The following is a 20,472-nucleotide window of genomic DNA, read 5'->3' on the forward strand; positions in this document are numbered from 1 at the left end:
GGTGCCTGGAGGAAACAGGAGATGGGGATGCTCGTCAGCCCACCTGGCTCTGCTGATGGAGGGGTTTGGGGCTTTGCAGTTTACCCATGAGACACTGCCTTCTTCACACCGGCTGGTGCAGCTTCCTCCTTTCTGTCTGCTTCCCCAGCTTCAGCCATCACCCTCACCTGCCAGGGCCCCAAACAAACTGCACGTTTCCCCAAAGTGTCCAGCTCAGGAGGAGTGACCCAGTTTCCTGTCCCCAGAGACGGCATCTGGGAATTGCAGTGTTAGGTCACACTGCCCTTTTGTCATTTGCTCAAGACGTGTGTCAAATGTCAGCTTAGTGCCAGGACAGAGCCCAGGTCTGAGGGCACCCTGGCAACACCAACCGCACACACACGACTTCGGATCCAAGTCCTAGAGCAGAAGGATGCTGACCCAAGAATCTTCAAACAGGCCATGGCGAAGTTCAGAGGGTTGGCAGAGGAAAAGAGGAGATTAAATAGGAACCAAAAACCATGAATTGCTTCAGTCAGCCATGGTGGGAGGAAAAGGAAAACTCACTCAGTTACGCCCGTGGGACCGGTGCTTGTGGCTCTGCTCACTGCAGAGCCTGGCCAGCTCATGAAAACTCAGAAGCCTCTTTAATGCTCACAAAAGAAAGAGCGAGAAGAAAAATGTATTTGCTTTTCACTAAGCAGATGCCCCAGGTGGGTGTCAGGTGTGTCTCTTTCTTTTCCTGAAGAACAGGGTTTTTTTGTGATTTGTTTGTTTGTTTTTACCAGATGCTGGTTACAGAGGAAGGACCTGGATTCTCAACAAGTATTTTCTTATAGCAAGGCTTGTATAGCAATGCACCATTTGTGAGTTACAATGCAATGTTCACATGAAGAATGGAAGAGGGAACTAAGTTGATGCTAAACATAAGTAGAATTCTTTCGTGGACTTAATCATCTGCCTGCCTCTGCGTACCCTTAAAAGCTAGTTCACTTACCTCTCACAGGAGATGAAAATGAACAGCGAGGTTAAAGAATCTCATCAACATGAATCCAACTCAACATTCTTCCATAAGTGGGGTCCAGAGGCACTGCTCCAATTTCAGCGCTTCCCCCAGCCCACAACTTCATCAGAAGACCTGGGCTATCTCACAGTTAGCTTTTTTCTCCTTTCCCTCTTCCTACCATTTCTTTCTTTCTTTTTTTTAATTGAAGTATAGTTGATTTGCAATGTTGTGTTAGTTTCTGGTATACAACATAGTGATTCAGATATGTGTGTGTGCGTGTGTGTATGTATGTATATATGTATATATTCTTTTTCATTATAGGTTATTATAAGCTCTTGAATATAGTTCCCTGTGCTCTACAGTAGGACTTTGTTGTTTATCTGTTTTATATATAGTACTTTATATCTGCTAATCACAAACTCCTAATTTATCTTCTTCCCCTACCCCCTACCCCCTTTCCCCTTTGGCAACCATAAGTTTGTTTTCTATGAGTCTGTTTCTGTTTTGTAAATAAGTTCATTTGTGTCTTTTTTTTTGTAGATTCCATGTATAAGTGATGTTATATGATAGTTGTCTTTCTCTGTCTGACTTACTTCACTTACAATGATAATCTCCAGGTCCATCCATGTGGCTGCAAATGGCATTATTTCATTCTTTTTTTTGGCTAGGTAGTATTCCATTGTATATATGTCTATACCACACCTTCTTTATCCAATCATCTTACCATTTTTATACAACTAAAATGTAATTTAAATGAAAGCACTATAGATAACATTTCAGTATGTGCATCTCAAAATCAGCACGCAGCCTGTGAGAACCCATGGAAGAAAGGAGGTGCCTATTGTTACCAGGTACCCCATTTCCATCTTGCCTGCTGGTGGGGTGCTTCAGAGCATGATTTTTCCTTTAGCCACTGTGGCTTGCTGCCAGCTACGTCCACCTCTTCATGTAAACCTGTTGCATCCTCCCTGAGTCACTCAAGTCTCCTTGCCTCCAGGGAAACTCAAAACCTTCTTCCCTCCAAACTCTTCCTGAGTGCATCTCCTTCAGGCTCTGCTTGCTGTCAGCCCTGGGGCAATTAACCTCATGACAGACGAGGACCAAGGCTGTCCTAAGCCCCACAGCGGAGCTGCAAATAAGCTTTGCCCTCCCTGGTGTCCCGGGTGGAGCTGGCAGCAGTTGCTAACTGCCTAATGTGAAGCCTACGTTCTAGCTCCAGCATCACCAGTCACAAGCCACTGAGACCTCCTTGCAGAAAATGAGGCCGCGGATCGTGTGGTGGGCACACTAGGCTCCACCTCTCCCACCTCCACCCATTTGCCTTCCCTCTCTCAGCTCTAGGGAAATTTGGGGGGTTCATGCTCCTCAAAGTTCAACAACCTCACAGGGTCCTTTGGGGTTTAGGATCCTCTCCGTGGAATCTTCCCTACTAATGAGCACGAGGTGGTGACTACGAATGAGACCAGCCAGGAATGGCAGCAGAGAACATTGCGGTCTTTTCAGTCACTGCCTGTCATGCAGATGTGGGTATGAGCTGCAGATGTGGGTATGCGCTGCAGATGTGGGTATGCGCTGCAGATGTGGGTATGCACTGCAGATGTGGGGATGGGCTGAATGTCTGTGCCCCTCAAAATTTACATGCTGAAGCCCTAACCTCCACCGTGATGGTGTTTAGAGATGGAGCCTGTGGGAGGTAATTAGATTCCGATGAGGTCAAGAGTGGGGCTGCCATGATGGAATTTATGTTCTTGGAAGAAGAGGAAGAGAAACCAGAGTTTCTCTCTCTCTCTCTCTCTCCCTCCCTTCCTAAGTGAGGACAGAGTGAGAAGCCAGATCTGCCAGTACCTTGATCTTGGACCTTCCCAACCTCCAGAACTGTGAGAAATAAACATCTGTTTAAGCTACTCAGTCTACAGTATTTTGTTATAGCAGCTCAAGCAGACAGGCAGATGTCACCCCATCGTGACCATTATTGATTCATTCTTCATAGAAAAGAATAAAAAGAGGCGTGGGAAATAAACAACTAACATTTCCCAAGTTCCCAGTATGCGCTATGCTCTGTGTTAGATAATTTAAGTTTTTCCCTTAATTCTCACAACTCTACCATAGCATCTCTCTTGTTTCAGTTTTAGAGATAAGAAAATTGAGCCAGTAAGAGAACAAGTCATCAAAGTTATATAGGTAACATCTAGCAGAATTATCGTTTAAACCCGCAACCCTTGATCTCAAAGTTTCTGCTACGGTAAAATGAAACTTGTGAACAAGATCAGCCTTCTCAGAACACACACAACATCACAAAATGCAGCTAAACCAAGATTTTATCTTTTAAAGTCCAGGGTGTTTGCTTTTGCTTTGGAGTATTTAGAGAAATGTAGAGGATGGTGGCTTTTTTCCTTAAACCAGTTCATTTCATGTAGTCCCTTGTAAAAATAATTTCCTTAGCTGACAAGCCTAGAGATTGAAGCACAGACTTGTCTCATTCATCTTAATATATCCTACAGTAACACCACCAGCAGAATGCGACAGGAAAATCACATTCAGCCTTGGAAGGCCTTAAAATGTGGAGCAAAATGAAGGAAGCACAATTCTCACACTGTCAGGCATGGTTTGTTAGACAAACTTTTCCTGGGCTATAAATGAAAAGCCTGCAGCCAGAAAACACAGGGAATTCCAGAGTCCTCCCCCAAAATTCAGTGTTATCCCTATTTGCATAAATCAGGGATTTTTTAAACAACCGCAACAGCCCAATGTCATGCGTTGAATCAATTTCAACACTCTGGGAAGAAAACAGAGAAGGAGGCTTCCTTTCAACTTTTTTTCTTTTTTCACTTAAGTGTGTTCTGCCAAGATCTCACAATTCTAGGAATATGGAAGACGGTTTTGCTATACAAACCAACAAACAAAAACACGAATGCTGACTCACTCCAGATCTAAAAAAGCAACAAAGAAATCTTTTACTCCTGGTGAAGAAATCCAAACAGAGAGACTTGAAGGAGACTGAGACAGAAGTATGCCGCCTCTGGGATCTTACGGTGGGTTTTTCTCCCCTTCATCTGTGACATCTTTCTCTCTCCGTGTTCTTCTGTATGACAGATACTCAACACATTAAAGTAAAAACTGCTTTTCCACCACACCTGGAAATTTAGGGGTATAAACTATACCCACTAGGTGGGTTTGAGGTCAGCTGATTGGCAAATACTCAGCTTCTAAGTCCTTGGTACCACGCCAGGTGCTGCAGAAAATAGAGATGTTTAAAAACCGATCCTTAACGCTGAAAGAGTTTCTATATTTTTATGGAAAAAGATGATCACCAATGAGACAAGAATGAGCCAATTAAAATATTCAATGATTACACTTTCTAGCATTACACCTGCAGGTGCTGTAAGGTTTCCGAGTGGAGGGGAATTGATTTAAAGGCTATGGGGAGGCCGAATCGGGCTCATTAAATTCCTTGGCCTCAACCTACTTCTTCCCTAAAGCCAGCTCGGAGCTTGAAAGCATCCCTGCCAGGCCAGCTGGTACATTCCTTTGGTGTTAACTGTAAAGACTCAGACATTCACTGCTCACTCGCTCCCAGTTCACATAAGCAGACGTGTCGATAAACGACCAGGTGCAAAGTGTTTCCTGTCTTGTGAGGACACAGCCATCACTAAGACACCAGCATTCTTCAGCACTCACCTTCAGTCTTTGGGTGTGGGCTGCTGCAGAGAGCGTGTGCCCACCTCTCTTGAGCCAAGGTAAATATTGCAAAGGGCTGAACGCTGAGGGTATCTGCACACAGCACTCCCAGCAGGTAGAAGAATAGGCTCTTGACAGCTGACGGGGAACATAAGCCGTGCATCACAACACACACTCATCTTTCCTTCATGCTGCCTGCATCCACTACTTTTAAGTTCTGGAAGCATCTCCCCTAGAATTCCGGGGTGGGTTGTGAGTGGTGGGGGGATTCTTTTGAGGAAAGCTTAGAAGAGGATGGTTAGCCCAGAGCACTCTGGCTGGTTTCAGGATCACAACCGAGACTCATTATTTCCTTCCTCTTCAGACATTATAGATTCTTCTGCCTCCTGGCCTCCACTTCTCAGGTCTTGGTGGCTTACTCCATGGCATCACCTATGCCCTCATCCTTGAGGGATCTTGGCCCCGGTCATCCTGCCCTTATCAGACCGGCTGCTGCCCTCTTTTATCAGTAAACAAGGGAGTTTCTAGAGGCACCGCCAGGAATTACCTCAAAAGCCATACTTTCTCCTGATAATCAGGGTCAATCTCCCCTGTTGGACTATGACATGAGCTCGCATACACAGCCACCTTTTTTTTTTCTTTTTTTTTCCTTCTTTTTTCTCCTTTTTTCTTTTTTCTTTTTTTTTGAACAATATAACATTTTTTTATTGATTTATAATCATTTTACAATGTTGTGTCAAATTCCAGTGTAGAGCACAATTTTTCAGTTATACATGAACATATATATATTCATTGTCACATTTTTTTCTCTGTGAGCTACCATAAGATCTTGTGTATATTTCCCTGTGCTATACAGTATAATCTTGTTTATCTATTCTACAGTTTTGAAATCCCAGTCTGTCCCTTCCCACCTCTGCCCCCTTGGCAACCACAAGTTTGTATTCTCTGTCTGTGAGTCTGTTTCTGTTTTGTATTCATGTTTTGTTTTTTTTATATTCCACAAATGAGCGATCTCATATGGTATTTTTCTTTCTCTTTCTGGCTTACTTCACTTAGAATGACATTCTCCAGGAACATCCATGTTGCTGTAAATGGCATTATGTTGTTGGTTTTTATGGCTGAGTAGTATTCCATTGTATAAATATACCACACCTTCTTTATCCAGTCAGCTATTGATGGACATTTAGGCTGTCTCCATGCAGCCACTTATCTTTGAATCAAGGTTTTTGCCTCATTCGTCAGCTGGTTGTCAGGGATCCTCCGTACGGTGATAGGTATGTGCTGAGAGAGATTCTGTTGCAACAGTCATCCTTATTATCTCCTGTCTGGGCTACTTGCTCAGAAATCTTGCTTGTGCTTTCTGGCCTTGCTCATGCGCCAGCCTTTGCGTGCTACCTCCATCTTGCGATGGATGGTTGTTGGACCCGTCCAACCATATGGCTTAGTGGGTACAACAGAACTGTGCTCACGATGGACAGTTTTGACTCTGCAATCACTGGTGTCTCACGACCAGTCATTTCCGTCACTAACTACCATGGCTCAGTGGCATGCCAGAAGCTATTTTTCAAAAAGGTATGACATTGTTAGAATAGGCATGATCTTGCTCCAAAATCCTATGGTCTGGGTTGTGATTCTCCTTGGGTGCTTAGCATAACTTCTTTATGGAGTCGTTTCCCACCACTGGGAATGTGTCTAATATCACAGGTCTGCTAGAGCATACGGCCAAATGCCAGGGCCAAATAATGCACAGTAGCCTTGACCTGCTGCAGGACCCTTTCCTGTGGACCCCAGTCAAAATTGATAACCTTCCATATCACTAGGCTGGAGCATTATTCCATGGTGTGGACTGTGCAGCTTCTCAAACCTCAAGAGACCCATCAGATGTTGAACATCCTTCTTTGTCCCAGGAGGCACAAGAGGAGACAATTTGCCCTTTGCTGCAGAGATGTTTTGGCATACCCTAAACAACCAAACACCTAAAATTTTTACTAATATGGGGTCCCCTAAACTTTCATTGTTTTTTTTTCCCCTATCCTCTGAAGTGAAAGGGGCTTCCAATGAACTAGCATTATTTTTTCATTTGGTCCAATTAGCATGATTCCATCCAAAGAGTGGACAAATGAATGTTCTATGGATTGCCCAGCTGGTCCAGATCTCTGAGACTTAACACAGCCTTAGAGCAAGACTGTAAATGTATACATTTGTCTATCCCAAGTAAATCTGTAGTGTTCCAGATATATTTTTCTGTCTGGATAGATACAAAAGAATGGGTTGGCCAGACTACATTTCATGAATCTGAGCTATGCTTCTCTGATCTAAAAAAAAATGCACTCTGGGAGCAGCTGTAATTAGCATGAGCACTTGCTTGAGCTTGTAGTATCTACAGTCATCCTGCAGGAGCCATCTGGTTTTTTCAGGGCTCACACCGGTGAAATAGATGGAGATAGGATGGGAAAGAATTTCAGGGATGACATTCATTTCTTTCGTTCCCCCAGGATGTAATATTCCTTTTACTTACTGCCCTGCCAGGGGAGAAGGGTGCAATTTCGGAGGTTTTCTTCCATCCAGCCTTCCTGTTATGGCAGCTTTTGGTGCACAGGCTAAGAAACCAATGTCAAGGTTGTGCCTATTACCAAGTACATCATCTCCAGTTATACATCAGGGACCAGAAAAAGGACTCCTGGCTGAGTCCACACTGTAATCCAGACATGGGCTCCATTTTATTTGAACACTCCCTTTTCCCCAGCGCGTGGTTTCCTGAGTAAGAGTTTATAGATACCTTTGGGGAAGTACCGGAGAAATCATTATCTGCTAATTCATTGCTGTATTGCAGAATCCTTCCTCCTGGGTACCGTCCTCTGCATCAGTCAGTGGGTTCTGGGTTTGCAAACTGTCTCATATCTGGAACTAGGTGAGAGGTCATGACTTCTTGTTGGAACAGTTGCTGTCAGCATTGTAATCATACAAACCTGATTTCTTTGGATCATACAGATTGCTTTCCTTTTTTTTTTTTTTTTTTAATGTTGGTTTCTCTTCCCTTCTTTATTCTGCAGCCAGGGCATACCATAATATGCCACCTATTTTTTTCCTTTTTTCATGGACAAAGTAACATCATATTGTAGCCTGAAACATTTATTTATAATTTTTAAACCATGTCCGACATTTTCCACAGTTTGTCCTTCAGATTCTTTGAAATGCACCAGTCATTTAGACACTTGCAGAACAATCTAAATTCAGAATCCTCTTACACTTTTATAATTTTTCTCCTCAAACACTTAATCTGAGAACAGTTTTGTTTTGTTTTGTTTTGTTTTTAGGTGTTACCATTTATGATCAATCATTGCAGATGCTGCAGATAACATGGGGGCATAGGAAGACATGTATTTGACCATCCTGTGACCCCAAGGTGAGAAGTTGCACTGAGGGAAGGCCAGACAGTATGGGGGGACCCTGGTCCAATCTTGACAGCTCAGACAAATGTTCTCTTAGGAGCTGCTGCTCCAGCTGAGACTTGCAAGGTGAATATCAGATGGCATCTCACCTAGAGATCCCAGAAAGGGGGTGGCCAAGTCACCAGAGCCTTGTAGGATTGGGTCCCGGTCACCACTGGCAGAATTGAGTGACCCAGCCCTCCCGTCCTCTCCACTGGAATACCACCAGCTCTGGGACTAACTGATTGGGAAAGGGAGCTGACAATGACTATGGCCTTTACCTGTCATCACAGCCCCCTGTGTGGCATCTGGCAAGCCTGTGCTTCAGTCTCCTGTTCGGAGACTGGGGTTAGAAAAAATGCCGAGCCTGCTTCTTGCCCAGGACTGTCGGAGGAGATGAGTAAGGTGACCCTTTTGAAATAATTCTGAAGGGGATTGACAGCTGAGGGCTCTGTGGACAGTGCTACCTGGGGCTGGCAGAACAGGGTCCTTCAGTGTTCCCAAAGGACCTAGGTGACACATCACAGCATCCACTACAGCTGGTCATTGTGTAAGGAGATGGGATAACTAACGAGGGCTGGGAAGCTGTAGACGGCAGGCTTTCAACAGCTCACCCTGGAAGGCTATGTGTCCAGAAAAGGGCTGTTTGGTTCAGAAAAACTGTGGAATAAGTCGAGGGAAGTTTGCTGAGTCAGAGAGACAGTGAGGTGAGCTGCAGGAAAGTCACTGCGTGGTGATTCAAGAGACAAAGATTTTGGCCTTTTCTTCCTCAACTTCGAAGTAACTGGGAAAGTCACTCTACTTTTCTGTCCCTCAGTCTCCTCATCTGAAAATGAAGGAGGTACCTAGAAGATAACAGAGGAGAAGATTGAAATGACCTCGGTTGTGGCGATGACTCTTTAGATACAACATGAAAGGTATAACCTTACAACGAGGTACCTCTGCACACCTATTAGAATGGTATGCATTCAAAGCACCGACAACACCAAATGCTGGTCTGGAGGATGTGGAGCAACAGGAACTCTCACTCATTGCTGGTGGGAGTGCAAAATGGTACAGACCCTTTGGAAGACAGTTTGATGGTTTCTTACAAAGCTAAACAACTACTAGATGATCCAATAATTGTGCTCCTTGGTAACTGACCATGATGAAACCAAACAAGAACAAGGTGAGAATGGGAATTACTTAGGGGTAGAGGAAGAGAGAATTCCAGGAGGAGGAGGAGGAGGAACTAGCCTGGAGTCTCGAGAATGACAGAGTTGAGCAGGGGCCCCAAATGCGGCTGGACAGGCAGATGGGGGCTGGATCATACAGGGCCTCCAAGGTCACATTAAGGCTTTTAGACTTTAGACCAAAAGCAATGGGAAGACCAGGGAAGGTTCTGAGCAAGGTAAGAGGTGATTGCAGCTGCACGATAAACCTCAGCTATTTTAGGCACTTGGCAATTACAGTTGTAATTTGGCCCTGGAATAGATTATCAACAGAGCTGGGGGGAACATTCTCCCGGAATAAATCGAGTTGACAGTTAAGGAAGATAGATAACTTCACATGGGAAAGTTGCAGAATAGAGCTCCAGGGGACTGCAAATGAGGTCAGAGTGGGGAAGCTGGACAAAGCAGAGATGTCAGGCTCTTGTCCCTGAGATGGGAGTCTCCGAAGTGGGAAAGGAAAGGTAGACATTTTGCTCCTTTTGTCACAAGCCAAAAGTCTATTTTGAAGGGATATAGGAAGCTTTAAAAAAAAATGAAGTATAGTTGATTTCCAATGTTGCATTAATTTCTAATGCACAGCATAGTGATTCAACTATACAAACAAATAAACACATGTTCTTTTCTATATTCTTTCATTGCAGGTGACTACGAGCCATTGAATATAGTTCCCGGTGCTCTACAGTAGGACCTTGTTGTTTATCTACTCTGTGCAGAGTAGGGAGAGCACCTCCTGATGGGAGATTACCTCCTGCATCTTAGGGTCACTAACATGCAGGATAGTAGGATAAATTTTCAAAAGGGGAGGAATGACTATAACAGACAAAAGAACTGCTCCCCAAACATCTGCAAAGGCTTTTTCAGAGACTTCTCCATCACTTCCATGGATGGTTATTTTCCTAGGGCACCAACTGTGCCCAATAGGTGGGCAACTTGTGAGAAAGAGGAATAGAAAAGGAGGTGGTCTTATATGAAAATGAATATATGTATGTATATGCATGACTGGGACGTGATGCTGTACACCACAAATTGACACATTGTAATTGTACTTCAATATTTAAAAAAAGAAAGCAAGAAAGAAAAAGGAAGGGATCTTCATTTTCAACAAATTCTCCAGGAACTTTTTCCTTTTTCTATCCTGTTTCCCCAATCTCAGACTAAACTCTGGGTGACTCCTTTTCTTTTATTTCACAATTTCTGCTACTCGAGGACAAATAATTTCAATGCCGGAGTGGGGAAGCTCATGAAATCCGTCAAAACAGTGGTCAGTGGGGATCATTTCTAAGTGCTTTCTAGTTCCATTTGTGCTTAATAATAACATTAATGTTTATTAAGCACATACTAAATGCCATGCTACTATAGATTTTGTGTTTTATACACGTAATTTTTAGAAAAGTATTATTTCCAATGTTGATTGAATGACTGGTTGAACAATAATTGAATAGTCATCTGGAGGTAATTGGAAACTGGCAATGGAACTATGTGAATGGGTCAATTAAGAGATGAATGAAAGGGTCCTATTAAGTCAAAAAAAAAAAAGAAGAAGAAGAAGAAGAAAGAAACTCTGATTGTGCACATTTATCAGGGAATAAATCTGGCTGGGAAAAAAAAAAAAAACAGGGCTATAATCCTCTAATTACCTGTATTGAGAGATCTCTAAATTGGCTTGAAACCCTGAAAACTCAAATACATCCTGCCTTTAGCCAGTTACTAATTTCTTGGATGGGATTATCAAGTGAAAGTTAAATGAACCAACAGAGACACCTGCGTAAATTCAGATCACCTGTAAGAGATCGTTTGCTTGCATCTAATGGGAGCTTAACAGGTAGCTTAGCTACCCGTTAAGAATCCTTTAATTGACTATGACCAGAGCCAGAAATTCTGAACAAATTATGGAAATTGTGACCGCAGTGCGCAGGAGAGGATGTGTCTAGGTATGAATAAGGTATTGTTGGAAATTGAAAATTTCATATCTAGTCACATTTCAACCTAAGTCTTCAACTCTAATGTCTTCTTTGGTATTTAGTAGTCCTCATAACTGCCCCTTCTCAACTCCTTTCTTTCCATTTGTTGAACCCAGGGCTAGAAATTAAAGGAGAAAAGCTGAGAATGTGTTGAATGGTAAAGAGAGAAATCACTGACATTCAGGGTATTTGTTGTTTTATCAACCTGGATCCCTGAGCAAAGACCCTCTGTTGACCCAGAGCTGAGAAAGATACAGCTGGTGGCCGCTGTAACTCACTGAGCGTTTAGAGTTGCTCGTTACTGCAGAATAAATCCAGAGCATAGGCCCTCTCCCAGGAGGAGCTCAGTAAATGTTTTGTTTTGTTTTCTTGAACCAGGCACACAGAATTGAAGCATTTGTAATCTTTGGTTCATGAGACAGTATCAGTAGTCATCCACACGTGTCCCTCTTTCATTTTCTATATTCTCTTGAATTTGATTATTTTCGTAATGAACATCCACGAACCTCCAACCAGGCCAAGAATGAGAAAATTGTCAACAACCTCATCTCTGTATGTTCCCTTATCCCTACCTCTCCTGAGATGACCTCCACCCTAAATCTTCTGTTTCTCATTTTCTTGCTTAAAAAATATTAATCTGTTTTATTATATACATATATAGGTAATAGGTAATATATTGTTTTGGCTTTTGAACTTTATAAAAAGTATATCATACTTCTATACATTCTCCTGGAACTTGCTTTTTTCTGATCAAATTCATCCATATTCCTAAGTACAGCAGTAATTCTTTAATTACTGTATACTAATGCACCATATAAATACCTCAATATTTCATCCATTCTACTGTCATTGACATTTGAGTTGTCTCCAGAGTCTTTGCTATTATGAATGATGCTACTATAATCATTTTTGTGCATGTCTACTGGCACGCAGCTGCAAGAATAATGAGAGAAATAAAAATGAAAACACAATAAGATCATTAGGTATCAAATTATTTGAAATGTCAAGAATTAAAAGGTCTATCAAGATCAAGGGTTGGCGCAATGAGCATCAATAGGATCTCGAATACACTGCTGGTAGGAGTAGAAGCATCAGCACCATTGACAATAACTTGGCACTGTCGTTAAAGCTGAGCATCGGCACGCCCTATATCAAAGCTCCATAAACGCTGAATGAACACATGAGTGACCAAGTGATCATTCAGAGAGTTAGTTGAGATACTTTCTACCTCTCTGCATGTTTGCCTCTTATCAGTCCCCTAGTGACTTTTCCACATTCGTGGATTTTCATTCCTGGCCCGCCATTTTCCTTTCTGCCTCATGTCCTGCCCATCATTTAGGTTAACTTGAGTTCCCAAGTGGATGACTCATCCACCATGCTAGCCTCCTCTTTCCATGACATCGGTTATGAGGACTTACTAGCTTAGTAAGTCCAAAGTGCTTAGAACAGTGCCTAGCATGGTGTAAGTGTTATATAAATGTATTTCCTTCAGCATTCCTACAGAATGACTATTGTCTGGTATGTAATTCAAGGATTCTTGGTTCCTTGGCCAAATGTATTTATATTCTCATTTCCATTTCATTTTTATTTGGGGCTTAGGTGTTTGTTTTCCTAACATACTTTTCCAGATTTTCCAGTGGAAATCCCCCCATAGTCAAAGATCAAATTTCCATGAGTTCTGGGTCTACCCAAATCATCCATTATTCAGATAAGTCACATCTCCCCTTCCCTTCCTTTAGAAGGAGAGCTCCACTCTGATGTTATCTGCTCGTTGTCATTACAACACCTAGTATCAATCTGGACTTCACCCCTTGCCTGTCCTTCCCTTAGTGAGCCTCATCTCCCCTTAGAGTTCTTTTTTTTTTTTTAATTTTGATTTTAACTTTTCTCCCCCTTATCAGAGGTAGTGGGGATTGAACCTAGGACCTCATGCATTCCAAGCACATGCTCTACCACTGAGCTATACCCCCACCTCTCTCCCCTTAGAGTTCTGACTTTATAAACTGCTTAGGTGTATCAGTCATTTCTACATCCTCCCCTTCAATCCCACTGACACTTGAAACTTACTTACTGACCAATGCTCAGAAAAGTTTACTCTCATCTCGCTCCTTTCCTCTTCAAACTGTCTCAGATTTCTCTATCACTTTGTAGAGCTGTCCCAGTCGTCGAAGGCAGGTTCCTCTATTGAATTTATTATTGATTCCCTTTCTATAGCTTTAAGAGAACTGCTAGAAACTTTCCTTCATCAGGATCAAACATGTGTGAGGTGCTGCTATTTTTGGATGTAAAGCGTGTGCGACTGGCCCTGGAGTTCACCAACTAGAATTCCCTCTAAGCCAGGGAGGACTTGGAGAGCACAGCGGAGGAGATTTACATGAAGTGGCTACCATCCTGATCATGTGAGCCATCAGGAACAGTCTTTCATTCTGATCTCCATCAGGCAGAGGGCATCAAAACAAGCCCACTTCCAGGGGCTGTGAGAGGACCCTGTCCCAACCACCCTGGATATATTACTTGCAGGCTTCTGGGAAAGGGCTTGGAATGGGTTGTAGGGGGTCTCATAACAGTGCCAGGAGGCAGTGTGCTCAGTCAGGAACTGTAGCGTGAACTGGGATGGGCCAGAAAGAGAACAGAAAGAGAGGTGGATGAGAAAGAAGAGCGGGGGTTGAGAATCAGATAACAAGGGTTGGAGAGGGGGCACATGCTAGACCACACATGCCTGAGAATCATTGAGTTTCAGAACTGAAGATGGCCTTGGAACCCATCTGGTTTAACCAGCTCACCTTACAGTTAGGAACACTTGGCTCATAGAGGTGAGCGGGCTTGTCCAAGGTCACAGAACTCTCAGCTGGATGGAAAACCCAGTTGTGGGAAGCCAAACTTTCTGTTTATATCAAGAAGTTTATCATAACATGCCAAAGTGCTTGCTATATTGAAAGCTAAAAATGATGTGGGATAATATACATAATAAGATCATAATACAATAAAATTAACCAAGGGTTAATGTTGTTCTCCTGGTCAAGATACCATTATTATTATATGTAGGCTTTTAGTCATTAGTGACAATTTACTCTAGTGCAAAGAATTAAAGATATTTTTTTTCTTCTGCTCATCTGTATTTTCATTATCATCACATATTTCCTTCACAATGATTGAAAAAAAATGTTTCACCCTTTTGATTTAGAGTTACTGGTCCCCATCGAGTTGTCCAGAAGGAAACAGCGAATTAGGTAGTCTAACATCTTATTTTAAGATATGGAAAACTTGGCAAATTTCTTTTGGTTGCTATTCTTAGGAGAGTACCAATTTAACATTTTGTTTTACAAAGATTCCCAAACACCTTTTCTGCTCTCCGGTTTCCAAAGCTCTAATGCACAGTGATCTAGGAGCCAGAACAAATTCCCATGGGAAAAATCCCTTTATAGGTCAGTCATATTCAAAACACAAGCCTAGGGGGACAAGAAATAAATTGGGAATTTGGGATTAACAGATACACATCAGTATATATAGATAAACATCGAGGTCTTATTGTGTAGCACAGGGAACTATATTCAGTATCTTGAAATGTTGCAGGAAAGTGTGTGACAGCTCAGTGTTACAGCTCAGTTGTGACAGCAACCTGGATCCAGGCGAGAGACCAAGCAGCACTCGCAGAGTTGGAGACCTCAGGTTTATTACACCAGCGGGCCCAGAGAAGTTAACACTCCAAGCTCTGGACCCCATCTGTAGGTTTACACAGGCCTTTATAGGCTGCCAGTTTACACTTTGTGACATCATATGCAAATAAGGTATAACAAAAATTGACTTAGGAACAAGCTTTGTAGAAATAGATCAATCAGGACGGAGAGAAATAAGCAATCAGGAGTGAGCTCCATGCAAATGAAGTACTACAAATGGACCAATCAGGAGTTAGCTCAGGGGACCAATAGAATTCTAGAGGTAAGTTCCACTTTCCCAGAAGTAAGCCATTTCAGAGGCAAAAAGTGAGATAAAGCCGCTGGGCCAGGGAACCGGATGGTGCTGGCAGGAGAGTAGTGGCCCTGCCTGGGGGTCCTGCCGGCTTTTTTTATGGGCTCCCACCTCAGTAATAACTTATTGTGGAAAAGAATCTGAAAAAGAATATATATGTGTGTAACTGAATCACTTTGCTGCACATTTGAAACATTGTAAATCAACTATATTTCAATAAAATTAATTTTAAAAAGTCCCACAAACCTAGGAGGATTCTAGAAAGACAGTGTGTTTGGTTTCAGACCACTGCAAAAAAGTAAATTACACAATGTTTTGGTCGACCAGAGCATATTTAAAAGTTATGCTTACACTAAACTGTAGTTTATTAAGTGTACAGTAGCATTATGTCTAAAAAATGTACATAGCTTAAATAAAAAATATTTTATTGCTAAAAAATGAGGATAGAGAGAGTTGAGTTTGGAGGGAGACCTGCCTACTGGTGGGAGATCTGAATACATTGTTAACTCTCTTTGTGGCCCTGGACACAGTTCTCAGTGCATCTGTCTGGGCCTCAGTCTCCTCATCTACAAAATGGGGAAGCTGACATCTACGCTATGAGACTGATGTGTGAAGCACCTGGCGTATATAAAGGCTCAGAAGTGGCTGCTTACAGCCAGGCCTCTTGTCCTCTGACTCCATCCTTGCTGACTCCAAAAGCACAGCGGGGAGAAGAGCACTCACATTCGGGAGACAGGGCGCAGGGGGGCCTTGGACAGCCTGGGTGTGGTGTCTGTATTCAGCGGAACACCCTGGGGCATAGAGAGCCTCTTGCTTTCTTTTCCCCAAATCACTTCCCCCACTGGCTTCCTGTGGCTCATACCACCCTAGGGTCATCTTCCTGCCAGCATCCCCGCCCCTCCCTGAGGCCTCCCAGGGAAAACATGTCAGCACTTGGTGTTCAGAAACAGTTTTGAGGGCCGTCGGGATGCAGCCAATGACCACAAAAAACATTTGGCCTGGATCCACATTTGGCAATCAGGGAGCACCGGAGGGCATGCAGCTGAGACACAGGATTCAGGCAAAGAAATCCCCTTCATCCTTTCCTTCTTAATTTGTTCTGTTTGCGGAATGCCATCCATTATTGCTTAATGGTTACATTGATGAACCACTGTCTTCCTGCCACAAACCTCCCCACACTCAGGCTTTCAACTCTCAGGGCTCCAGGGCAGCTAAGATGTATCCCCCGCCCCATACATCCAAGTGAAGAAGGTAAGTCCTCTAAATCTCAGGTCTAGAAAAATGCTATTGATGTCACAAAAGGCTTTTCTGGTGGTACTAATGATTTTTTGTACTCTGAATGGAGGAAGAATTAGTAGGAAGTACAGTTACTCACAAAGACTCCAAAAATTCTAGCGAAGCCTCTTTATATTGTCACGTATTTTTTTTTTACAAACCAAGGATGATGTATTTCTCATGTGAAATTTCCATTAATATATATTCAAATAATTAGAAAGCTTTCTTAATTGTTTGTATAGTCAGTAATGAAAAAGTTACGTTGAAAATCACAAGAACTACAAAATTTTAGTTGAAACACTACATTATTTATTAACCAGTCTCTCAGAAAAGTTTTCGTTATAGAGGTTAAAAATTAAATAATTTATTTAGATTTTATGTATTAATATTTGACTTCAGAAATAAAATTATACTTTATCCTTTACTTAAAAAAAAAAAAGAAGAAGAAGAAGGTAAGTCTTCTGGGTTCCAACCCGCTCCGGGTTGTTCAAAGTGTTCATCTGGCTATATTAATGGACACAGAAAGCCAGCCTCCCGTGTGTTGTGAGACCCAAGACTGTGTCCAACCGAGTCTTCCTTGGCCTCCCTCATTCAACTCCTTCCCGTCCCCCCTCTGCACTGTTCAGCCCTATCTGTGTGGCTGCTTTCTGCACTGTCACCTCGGGCTGACCAAGGGTCTCCCGCGCAAATGCCTCTGCTGTAAGGGTCGGCAAAGCTTTTCTGTAAAGGGCTGGATAGTGAATATTTTAGCCTTTATGAACCAAGAAACAACATCAAAGAAGTCATGTAGCTACTTATGCAACCCTTTCAAATGCAATCATTTTTTAAATTTTTATTAATTTCATTTTCTGTTTTCAGAAGGTTCTCTTTGGTTGTCAAATTGGCCTGCTCATTTTCAATAGTCTCTTATTCTTGACTCATCCATTCGATACCATCTTTTCTTTGCTGAGCATATTAAATAAACTTCAATTTATTCCATAATCAATACCCAAATAGCCGAAGCGACTGTCAGCCTGTGTCTGGTGTCTGTTGTTTTTGTTTACTCGAGGCTTTGTTTCCTCAAGCTCCCTGTGATCCTTTTTTAAATCGTGTGCTTCAATTCAATGAAATTTTATATCTGCAAACCTGTGAGGCCCATGATAATGGTGATTCCTTCAGTGAGGATGTGGTTTTTTTCTAGACTGAGAGTAGAACCAACACGGGGCCACAGTAAAACAAAATTATCAACTAGGGTTTTTGAAACTACAGTCAAAGTGTGAATTTGGCAGCAGACCTGCAGAAAGGTTAACTGGTAGTTATAAATTTTCAGCTTTTTCCTCCTGTTCTCTGGAGTCAAGGTTAAGACAGGCAAGTTTACTTTCTAGCCTCTTCAGTGGGGACATGGCATTGCAGAAATTCCTGGTTTCAACTGCCACTCAGGAGATATCCTTTGAGATCAAGGTACATTATCAGAGGGTCTCTGGTCTGACTTCTCATGTCCCCGGACTTTGTCTCAACTAGGCTGTACAGATATTAAAACCAACTCTCTGGGTCACTTGAGGGTAGAAAGATGCCCTAGGAGAGTCTTCACCTTAAACACTCACTTATCTCTTAGCTTCCTCACCAGCTTGTTTATTTTGCCTCTTACTTTCTGATCGGTGTAGTGATGCATTTTGAAAGATTTTTAAAATAGTTTATTTAGAAATTGTAGCTCTGTGTGTGTGTGTGTGTGTGTGTGTGTGTGTGTGTGTGTGTGTGGTGGTGTTGTTGTAGCTGTTTTAAAGAAGAAAAACTAGGATATCCAGATCACCACGTTACCTCTCGTATGTGTTTTGAAAGCTCTCATCTCCCCCAAAATATGAATTCAATGGTACCAGCATTTGAGATGGTCCCTAGTGGTCCCACCTTCTGGTATAATTCCCTTGCACCTGTATCAAGGATGGTCTGCGTGACCGATAAAATACTGCCAAAGTGATGCGTACAGAGACTCAGTCTTAAAAGGCATTGAGCTTGTTGTTTGCCCCTTCTTACTTCCATCACTTATTCTGGGGGATCCAGCTGCCTTGCTGTGACAACACTCACACATGGAGAGACCTGTGAAACCAAGGCCTCCTGCCAACAGCCACGTAAGTGAGCTTAGAAGCAGAGCCTTCAGCCCCAGTCAAGGCTTCGGATGACACTGCCCCGGCTAATATCTTGATTGCAACCTCATGAGAGATCCCCAGCCAGACCCAACCAGCTATAAGCAGCCCCTGAATTCCTGACCCTGAGGAATTGCATGAGATGCACGCTTATTGTTTAAGGCTGCTAAATTTGGGGAAAACTTACTGCATAGTAGTAAATATCAAATATAAATTCTTTCTGCTCTAGATGTAACTCCAAAAGTTTAGAAATGTTTCAGAGCAATACATCTAGAAATTCCTCATTCAAATGTGTCTCTGTTCCATGGGTGCATTGATATATTAAGACTTAACCCCAGATTCTCTTGTGTAACTCACCGCCACCCTTCAGACATGCCATGCATGGGTGGGACGGGTGAGTTCTGCAGAAGAGGTGTTGTGATCTGGAGTGAAGACTGCTCTTCAGAGAGGCCTGTTGTTTTGGGGGAACCAGTGTGGGTGATGTGATGACACAGAGTGACTAGGGTCTCTGGAGCGCAGACTCTCCCCACGCCATCACTCAGTGTCTTCTTTTCTTGCAATCCCGCCTGGTCTTCTTGGGTTTTCTAAGTCCTACCCTGTCTTCACATAACTCAACTCTCACCTCAGGGCAATCTTCTGTAACTGAAGGTTCCTTCTCTCTTGTCAGTTCCTGTTGTCCTCACCGTCCACAGAGCTCAGACAGCACAGAGCCTGCACCGCTTACCTTCAAGGCTAGATCTGAAACGTGTAGGCATCCATGTCAGTCCACACCCTAGAAGCCGGCAGAGGACTTGGCACGTAGCCAGCGCTCACACAATGGTGCTGATGATGGCGCACTCTGGGAATGGTTTACCTCCCAAGAAAAGTCAATGATTATTTAGTTTGTAACCTTAAATATATTTTCATCTTCTAGGACTTAACTTCCTCATTGGTAAAAGGAGGGTACACCTAGAGTGGAGTAGTTAAGAAGTTTCCAAGGCCACCAAGTATAGTTACAAAATATGGTCCTTCTACCAAGGGACCCGCAACAGGGGAGGAGCTGGAGGGTGAAATCCATCAACCACTCCCCTCCCCAAATCTTGTGCCAGCCCAGAGGAAGGAGCACATTTTGTAATTCATCCACCCAGAAGGTGCCATGGGTATTATGCTCAGGGTGTTCAGTGGCTAGCAGGACCTGGAGCACTTCACAGTATAGAGTGACATGATTTTGCCGGCAGCAACCTACCCCAAAGCACAAGGCCCTGGGCCCTTCTCTTAGATCCTGGGATCATCAAGGAGGCATCAAAGAACCCAGGCAGGGAGCTGGTTCTGTTTCTTGAACAAACATGAGGAAGTGAGTATTGTTTGCTCTTTCCCTGCGTGATTGACTGTACCTGGCTACGAACTTGATTGGGCTTTTGTTCTCTGGCTAGGATTCCTGCAGGTGATCCCATTACTCGCTCAAGACTCCTGTTCATCCTCTCTTTGTGTGTGTGTGTGTGTGTGTGTGTGTGTGTGTTTCGTGCCCATTTGTTCCCTGGTTGAACCAGTTTTCCGTGTTGATACTGAATACATCTGCTTTTACTAAACGCGGCAGAGTGTTTCTGTTTGTGCATACAGAAGGAAGTCAGATAGCTGGGCGTCACAACTGCTCTTGAACGAGCTGCTGATGACCCAGGGCCCTTTGGTTCCACAGCAGGGGGGGCTCCTTCCCTCCTTTGTAAAGTCTTCCTGCAGCCCATTGGCAGCCCCCTTAAGGCCAGAGAAGATACTCATATTTCCTTAAATTACCAGAACTCTTGGTTATTTACACGTGCATAAACCTAAAACCTACAGGTTTACGCTGTAGCCAAATTTCCAAAC

At 43.0% G+C, this 20,472-nt stretch overlaps 1 non-coding gene across 1 annotated transcript; it reads right to left on the reverse strand.

Annotated features, from left to right (window-relative positions):
* Nucleotides 1–13,164: 13,164 nt before the first annotated feature.
* Nucleotides 13,165–13,236, reverse strand: TRNAS-GGA (transfer RNA serine (anticodon GGA)). The gene has a single exon. It is a non-coding gene; the product is annotated as a tRNA-Ser (tRNA).
* Between the last annotated feature and the right edge of the window lie 7,236 nt (nt 13,237–20,472).

The sequence above is a fragment of the Camelus bactrianus genome, chromosome 20 (genome assembly GCF_048773025.1).
Source record: "Camelus bactrianus isolate YW-2024 breed Bactrian camel chromosome 20, ASM4877302v1, whole genome shotgun sequence".
NCBI classification, from domain to species: domain Eukaryota; kingdom Metazoa; phylum Chordata; class Mammalia; order Artiodactyla; family Camelidae; genus Camelus; species Camelus bactrianus.